Raw genomic sequence first — 9,502 nt, forward strand, 5'->3', positions numbered from 1 at the left:
TACAGATTACATCCACAGTTCCATATTTTTGTGTACGTTTTTACACTTTCCAAAGAAAAATTACTCATTCGGGAGAATTTTTTACCCATTCGGAAGAATTTTCGACCTTAAAGTAAGGAAAGTTTTTCTTTGATCCAGAGACGGGTTTTTGATTCAGTGTATGTAAGTAGTATTAACGAAGGTATGGAAACCGTACTTGGCAGTGCAGCTGCTTTGCGGCGGCAACAATATGCCAGTACGCAAATTGTCTCCATCTCAAAAGATTCTCCCATAAATGTGCTTTCAAATGTTGAATTTCCATCAACACCGCAGCACGCGAATAGTGAGTGCATTTGTACAGATCCACATGTACTATGCATGCGACTGCACGATGCCTGCATATAAAGAGTACTCATTAATGGTCAACGAGTACTCCAAAATTAACCACAACGCATATAACATGATATGCCTCTGACGAGATTCGAACCAGGACGCAGCTACAGCCATTCTGCCACTTTGTTTTCAAATGTTGAACTTGAATAAAGTTTCCTTGTCGTTTGAATTGGTTCTTCACTTCACAGATGCTTTTTCGTAATTAATAAAAACCATAAACAACAAGTAAGAAAGTCTAAGTTCGGGCGGAGCCGAACATTAAATACCCAGCGCACGTATTAAATATATGTTTTTCACCTTACTGAAAGCTACCGCTATATGGTAAGCCGGGGCGTATCAATTTTGAGTAAATTAGAGTCCTTAGATTTCGAAATTTTGAAGTTTCAAGCAATTCTGAAATTTACCGTTATATGAAAAGCGGCCTCAATTTTAGTCCGATTTCAATAATTTTCAATGTTTTGCTTTTATGTGGCAAGCATAATAACCATACCGAGTTTGGTACAAATTGGTAGAACGGTTACCGAGATACATATATGTGATCATAAGTGGGCGGCACCACGCCCGTTTTCCAAAATTTCATCACAAACGTATTTCTTGGTTAAGAGTTGTTGCAAGCATCAATTTTGAATAAATTAGCTTTAATATTTACTGATTTATCGAAGATTTTGTATTTCTCTAAATTACCTTTATATGGGATGTGCGCGTGGTTATTGTCCGATTTTAAAAATTTTATACACATGTAACCGTAAGTAGGCGTGGCTACGCCCATTTTCCGAAAATTTATAATATTCTTATTTTTCGTCTAAAACTTATTGTAAATATCAATTTTGAGTGAATAATCTCCAGTAGTTACTAAAATATCGCAGTTTTCGTATTTCTGAAAATTACCGTTATATGGGTTATATGAGTTATCGTGTACACGGACGGACGGACAGACGGACAGACGGACGGACAGACAGACATGGCTTAATCGATTTCTCTTTTCATTCTGATCATTTATGTATACATTTGTCTATATCTATCTCGATTCGTTTTGGCTGTTACAAACAACCGTTATGTGAACAAAATTAATATACCCTTGTGCACAAGTGAGCTCGGGTACAAAAATAAAAATAAACAAATACATGTTGCCTCTGACGGCATTCGAACCCGAACCTGCTGAAAGCTTACCTGCTGAAAGCTAGCCAGACATACAAACGTTCTTTGAAATGTTCAACTTCAATCAAGTCTCTTTAAACCACGGGCAGTGACGGGTAACAATAAGCTGGTGCAGAAACACGACTTGTCCGCTTCAGCATGACAGAAGAGCACTTCCAACGATTTTTGCAGGGACCGCTCTGCATGCTTGCTCAGAGGCGTAACTATAGCGTGACATGGCTCGCAAAATGCCACGCGCAGCCGATCCGGAGGGCCCCGGTCCAAGAGACCGCGAGCTCAGGAATATGCTAACAAAACTAAGTACTTAAAAGTTATAGTTCTTAAGTACTTAAAATTAATTGAAGTGAGACACAACTAAAGACCATATCAGCATTTCCACAGAATGGTCAACCTGGACCGAGAATTTAAATGAACAATCAGTTGTATGGGAGCTATAAGTCATAGTGGACCGATTTTGATGATTACGACAAATGATTAATAATTATAAAAATACAATCGCTTACCAAATTTCAGTCGGATATCTCGAAAACTGAGGGACTAAATTGCTTTCAAACGAACAGACAGACGGACTTGGCTAAATCGACTCAGCTCGACGTTCTGATCATTTTGGCAAACAGTGGGTCTATATCTTCTTCTTCTGGTACTTACAACATTGGACCAAATTTAAACACCATTTCATGTTTATGAAGGTATAAAAAATTATGGAAAAATCGTACGTAATAGAGATATATCAACGCGCAATTATTTAGGAGGAAGTACCTTTATTCCACTTTAATATAAAATTAATCGCTTTCGAATATTCTGTTCCACTTCGCAGTTTCTGGTATTTCTCATTTTGCAGCCAAAAGCGACTTCCATTATTATTCGTGCGTTCGCGACCGCATGTTTGTTGCTAACATATGGAAAAATAAAAATCAAAAGATCATCCCTTTTGCACCAAAGATATACCTTGCTAGGTAGGCTATCGAAACATAAAAACAACTTAATAAAAAATCATGTCTGCCTTGTTTTTTGTGAACTTCAAAAGTGTACGAACGTACGGTGCGCGACCGTTGGAAATGCCCATAAACATATACTTTTGTTTCATGTCTCTTGCTGTCCTACAGCCGAACGATCATTTTGGAAACTAAAATTAATAAAAACCTATTTGAGAAACTCTATGGAACAAGACAGGCTACGTAACTTGGCTATTCTGTCTATTGAAAATTCCATGGCTCTATCTTTAAACTTTGATAATTTTATAGATTCTTTTGCGGATCAGAAAGCTCGGAGAAAAGAAATTTTATTAATAAATATCTTATAAAAATTAAATTGTTATTTCATTATGAGTTTGTATGTATAAACCCATGTTCTTAAAAATAAAATTTATTAGATTTTTAACTAAAATGCACACATTATTGTTAATAGTGTCGTGTAACGACTTGAGTGGCGTATTAAAATTAAATTACAACGTGACGGCTTTTACTGGGAGGGCCGCCTCCAAAGAATTTGCCACGGGCTCAGACGATATAGTTACGCCATTGTGCTTGGTATACATACATATGTATGTACACTTATTTACATATGTATACATACTCATATGTGGACATTCAAATAGGTACGTGCGTGCTAAATTTTGGTATGAAAATATTATTTTTAAATACGAACATTTTTAAACGATAACACTGTGAGACAAATGGTAGGGGTCAGTGATCGGGAAGGGTTAAAACTACCGGGGAAAGTTATATCGGTAAAAAAGAAGTTACACGTGTCCCGGCGTGTCGTATATAATCAACAGTTTTGCCGGTAAAAATAAATTAGCCAAAAATAATTTTTTTTTTCTTCATACATTTATTTTTACCGGCAAAACTGTTGAGTATATAGAAAAACGTTATATTAACAGATTAAAGGAATTGTAGTTTTTAATTTTTTTTTAATTTGTTTGAGCAAAATCGGACTAGTGGTTCTCTAGTTATGTCAAAAAAAAGACCACCAAAGGTGACAATTTCCCCTATATATATATATACTTCCTAAACGTGACCCAGCGAAACGCCGGGCCACGTATAACTTGTTTTTGACCGATATAACATTTTCCGTTGGTTTCATCCCATCCCGATTTTGACTGTCGCATAGTGTAATCTATATATACATAATATAAAGCAGTGGTCGGCAGCCGATAGCTCACTGAGCGCTCTCTGAGCACATATGTGTTTCACACGTATACGAAGAGCAGAAGTTGAGCAGCCCCTGCAGAAAAAAATTATCAATTGATAAAAAATAACCTAGTTGTAGTTAGCTTTTTTGCGGGGTTTCTATAATATATATAACTTGTAGTTAGCTACAAAAAGCTAACTTTAAACTAGTTGACAAGTAATGCAGGAGTAATGAAGAAGATTCTTTTCTTTAAACTCTTTGCTATATAAATATCCTGCAATTCGCAAATACTTTTTCGAATTGAGGACAAATAAAAGGATCGAAATTTCATATTATCCTTTTGAAGTTATGTCTGTCGGAGTTCGCATATGGGACCACCTACAGCAGAATATGGAAACAAATATGAAAAGTATAAAAGTAAATAAAATAAAAAATAAATAAAAATAAAACAATAAAAAAAATTTTGTTTTTCCTATTGATATCTTATGTCCAAATGCAGTTAGTTACAAGTTAGTTACATCAAATTCAGAGGTAACCACCCTTGACTATTTCGCGGTCATCGCCATAGGAATATAGTTAGCTTTCGTCAAAGAAAATATACAGATAATAAGTGACTTTTAGCTCCTTCCTAATCAACTTAAAGTTAGCTTATAGTTAGATACATTTTCTGCAGGGGTGTATTTAATGCACATAGTCTCACTTATTGAATCGTTTGAATGTGTTAGAATGCCGACCACTGGTATAAAGGAAAGTCGAGATGATTTGTACGCGCTAATCTCGAAAACTACTGAACGAATTTTGACAAGATTTTCTTTAGTACCCTCTGTATCGAATTTTAATAGGGCTGCCACCTGTCTTTTAATGTCGAGATATTTTGACCACGCTAATCTCAATAACTACTGAACGGATTTTGAGGAGATTTTGTAAGTATAATCTATATCGATAGAAATATTATCTTTAGTACTTTAAATACCTATAGGGTTGCCACCTGTCTAAAAAATTATAAGATCTGCACTGTTCGTTTGATTACAAGAAATGAGATGTCAAATGAAAGGCCGAGGCCTCCAGATGCGCAATTATATATTATTTTTTAGTACGGCTGCGACCTGTTTGTTGTTAATCACACCTTATTTAATATCTACACATTTAGCGCGTGGCGAAGCCTCGCACATACGAGGCTACGAGGCCGGCTAGTCAAATATAAAGTATTCATTTTTACTATGCATTCTTTCCATGAGTGTAGTATGTAGTGTCACAATACCTTTGCATTCCAGCATCATCTGTTGAGTCAGAGAGCAAGATCGGCTTAACTATTAATGATCGCCGAACAGAACTGAAGACAAAAAGATTGGATTTGCTTTTTTGCAAAAATGTTGTTGGCAAACAAATAAAACTGTGCAAGATATGGTACATTTAATTTAATATAACGACATCTTTTAATAAAAATTTTCTTATAAATTAAATGTAGCCGATAGTATCGATATATCGATTTTGTACATCAATACAATAGGCATATATCGATACTCAGTATCAGATCTGTATATTAGAAACACGCTTCCTCGTGATCGCCTATCAGGAGCTCAACATGCACACATTAAAAGCCAGTTTCTCAATGTCTGGTTAACACTAACTACAAGTTAAACAAAACATCGACTCCATATCATATAACAGGGAGTCGATAACGATGTTTAACCTGTAATTAGTGTTATGGTCTGATTATGCATACTTCGCATAAACTTCAAACTGTAATTTGGTATGTACTTTGTATGTATTTTGTATGTATTCCGATACCCATAAATTAGCAGAGCTTTTAGAAACTTAGCGATCTGTTGAGTTTAGATTTTGCTTCACATTTTCTTAAGTTACATTTTTCTTGCACTGGTACAAATGGTTGTGCGAAGTTATGCGAAGTATGCATAATCAGACCTTTAACCAGACATAGATAAACTGGCCCTAAGGCTAGATGAGTGGAGACCATCCTGCATACAAACGTGTAGTCGATAAAAGAAGCCTTTGTGCATAAAAACTTCACAGTGTGTACCTTCTAGATACATTTCCTGCAGGGATCCTGTCGCGCCCCTACGTACATGTAATTTATCTATATTTTTTACCAAAGCATGCAATAACCGAGGCATATCAAATACGAAATTGAAAGGTAAACAATATTGCCATTTTATACGCAAATTAAATGATGCAATGACCTTTACCAATTTTATGAGCTGCACACTTGTAAGCTAACATGTTGATTTATATGCATGTGTGCATAGCCGTGCGTACCCTGTCGGAATAAGACAAATTTGCAAATAAATTACTTTGAAATGAATGCTGCATTTCGGTCACTGGTTTTGAAACCAAATGCATTTGAAAGTAGTTTGCATCATGTGCGGATTCGGATAATTGATTCGCTCATTGTTATTCAAACTGGGTATTTGTAAAACGTTTACATACTTTGGCTATGTCTGAGTGTATAGAGGTGCTTGCTACTGTTTGTTATGTTCCAGTAAATTCTGGGTTCCATTGCCGGCCTATTGTTTGGCGAGCACCTTGATGTTGTAACACAAATGGAGGTGACCTAAAACTTTACGCCGGCTCCGAACGGTAATTGTATTTTTATGAGAAGCTGTTTTTCATGGCAAAAAGCACTCGGAGGTTTGCCGAAAATGCTAATTTAAATTTAACTTTAAGCCAAATTTATTTAAAAGTAATTGAAATATTTAATACGCCATAGCCTTTGATTTGAATATTGCTAACATCGACTCCTTAAACATTGAAATATTGAAAATAGATTGGAATTTGATTCTTCCCAGCCAGCAAAATCATCGTAAACAAGCTCGTAATTGGATATTTTCTCGAAGAAAAACCGGATTAAAAATCGTTTATGATAGCCGTTTACGACTCTTTTTCGAGCACTTTTTCGCTTTAAATTGTGCATCGCCTACGAACAGTCGTAAACGGATCGAAAAAGCATTCGTATGCGAATATTTTTACGTCCGTTTTTTAATTGTAAACGAGTCTCGTAAACGATTAATTTACGATAAAAAGCGTCTTTTTACACTGCTTTATATACTGTTTTTGAATGCTAAAAATAGAGGCAATTAATTAATTCAAATTATTGTAGTTCTTTTATTGAATGGAATTATAGTTAATAAATATTTATAGTGCCGGATCAAAGTATTGGCACAGAGAATTTTTCGCAATGTATGCAAAGTTTTTTACTTGAATTCTTTTCGCACATTTTGTTTTTTTTAATATAGTTAGTATGAAGACCTGCTTTCAAATCAGATTTTTGAGAAAAATTCTAAGTATGCAGTTTTATATCCCATTATATTTTAGTATAACATAGTGCAAGCTTGAAGTTGCCAGAAAACCGCGTTGATTTTTGGCAATTTTTTCACGCAGTTTCTTCCATGCAAATTATGTGCAACATTTTTTTTTTGTATGGAAGAAACTGCGTATAAAAAATTGCCAAAAAACAAAGAGGTTTTCTATCTATTCAAGCGCGCACTTTATTATACTAAAATTAAATGGGCTATAAAACTGCCTACTTTGAATTTTTCTAAAAAATCTGATTTGAAAGTAGAACTTCATACTAACTATATTTTTATAAAAACCAATTAGAGAAGAAATCAGAATAAAAAACTTTGCATTCTGTGCCAATATTTTTTCCCGGCACGGTATATGTGAAGATATTTTCAGATAAATAAGTATTAAAAAACTATCTATTAACAAATTAACAATTAAATAAGACGGGTTTAATATATATTATAAAGTAGCTGAATTTATTTTTTATCTTTTTTGCCGATAGGCTGCAAATTTTTTTTGCCGGTCGTGTGCATATTGGAAGTGCTTCTTTGCAACGGAAATAAAAACTTCTTCGTCGGAGTTAAATTTTTGACGAAAAGCACCTAAGAAAATAAAGTGAAAGATTAAACTCCATTGGAAATCGGAAAATTTAATTAAGTAAAAAGTGGTAAAAAAACTTCTTCTACTTCTTCTTATTCTTCTTATTGCCGCAGTCGTTGCCAAACCAATAGCTCTGCTTTTGGTACCAGTTCCCTTCCACGAGAAAAGTCCTGCTACCTCATCTATAATAATTTTCCACCAGCACGTTCTTAAATATTTATCTACATTTAAAATATTAAAATCCTTTAGTGTTGCTCCGCGCAGCCTGTGAAAGAATTGCAAAACTCGTTAAATTAATTTGTATTTTTGAATTACATATGTAGTAGCTACTTACAATAAGTTTAATTATAAAAGAAAGTGGTAGATCGTCCTTTGCATTTGCACCAGTCTGCCAGTAAATTACATACTTAATAATTTACTTAAATTGAATATTTAACAAACTACTTACTTATAAAATATTGTGATTGAAGAAAAATTGTCAACAAAACTAAAATTTTTTTCTTGTGCTGAAAAATTACTACAAGCCTCTTTCTATTATATTTTTTTGTTTTATCGTTTACGAGCTTTTCTCTAACTTTTTGGCGATACGAGAATCCCTCGTAAAACATAATGTTCGTAAAATGTACGTTTTCTTGCTGGCTGGGTTCGTGATAAAAGTGTTTGTGAGTGTTTTAAAGATTTTCTTTTCAATTTGTCAGAAATTTTTCATAACAATCTCTCTCTTCTTCCTGCTCGTGCTCATAAACCGCCTTGGTATACGAAAAATCTTAAAAATGTTAAGAATCAAAGAAACAAATTTTTTAATGTATATAAATACACAAATAACTTGATCTTTAAAGATAAGTATGAACACTATATGACGCAGTTTAGTGGTCTTCACAAAGTGTTATATAATCGGTATACATATATCGTGATTTGAGTATGAACTATAATCGAAACCCAAAGCTTTTTATAAATACATCCGGTCGAAAGAAGGATGTGGAAACATTCCAACTTGCATAACTGAGGGATTTGCTCCAAGATCTGGCACGACTCTGTTACTTTATTTGTGGATTTTTCTAGTCTAGTTTTGCTTCCGATGCTAAGGTTTTCAATGCGCTCTTTCATGGCGACGCTTCTCGATCCGATGATATCAGACCATTGTCTGTATCTGAGTTAGACATTATTAACGGCATCGCTGCTCTTCAGTCCTCATTAAAAAATAATAATATAAATATAAAAAATAATTTAAGTCAACTTCCCTGTCATGGTTGTGTTATTATCTCTACAATACAATTGAAAAAATACGTCCTATGCCACCGATCTTAACGATTCTCTCAGTAGACCTTCTATATTAAAATGGTAAATATCTCACGAAATTGTACGGCTTTAGTTGACCAACTGCACGAGTTTCATGTTCCTAGCTGAATAAATTGAGTTATAATGGAAAATCTCTTATCTGAACAATCATTTGTATAAGGATATATGTTATAGTGGTACGATTTTGCTAGTTCCCATAAATGATTAATACATTACGGTTATTCTTCTAAACGCGAAAATATCCCGTAACCACCGAAATCTTGTAAACTTACTTAATCTTGCAAACCCAATCTATTTACGAGGTTTGAACGATTATTAGACTTTTAAGCGTTTAGATGAATACCCGTAGAATAAAATTACATCTGCTTACTAAATTTCTCGTAATTTAGAGACTAGATTGCATTCAAACAGACAGACAGATGGACATGTCTTAATCGACGCAGCACGACGTTCTTTATCATGGGTCTATCTCTTCTTCTTCTTGTACTGAAGAAGACAAAAGGGTGTAGAAACGCGTAGGAGGGACAAAAATATTTTGCATTTTCCTCTAAAGGCCGAACCCGGCAAACAAAATACATAAATAGGAATTTGGTACATTTAAAATATACTATTTTTATTTTTTAGTATTTCTTCCTTT

The sequence above is a fragment of the Rhagoletis pomonella genome, unplaced genomic scaffold (assembly GCF_013731165.1).
Source record: "Rhagoletis pomonella isolate Grant_MI unplaced genomic scaffold, Rhpom_1.0 Rhpom_scaffold_00004, whole genome shotgun sequence".
NCBI classification, from domain to species: Eukaryota; Metazoa; Arthropoda; class Insecta; order Diptera; family Tephritidae; genus Rhagoletis; species Rhagoletis pomonella.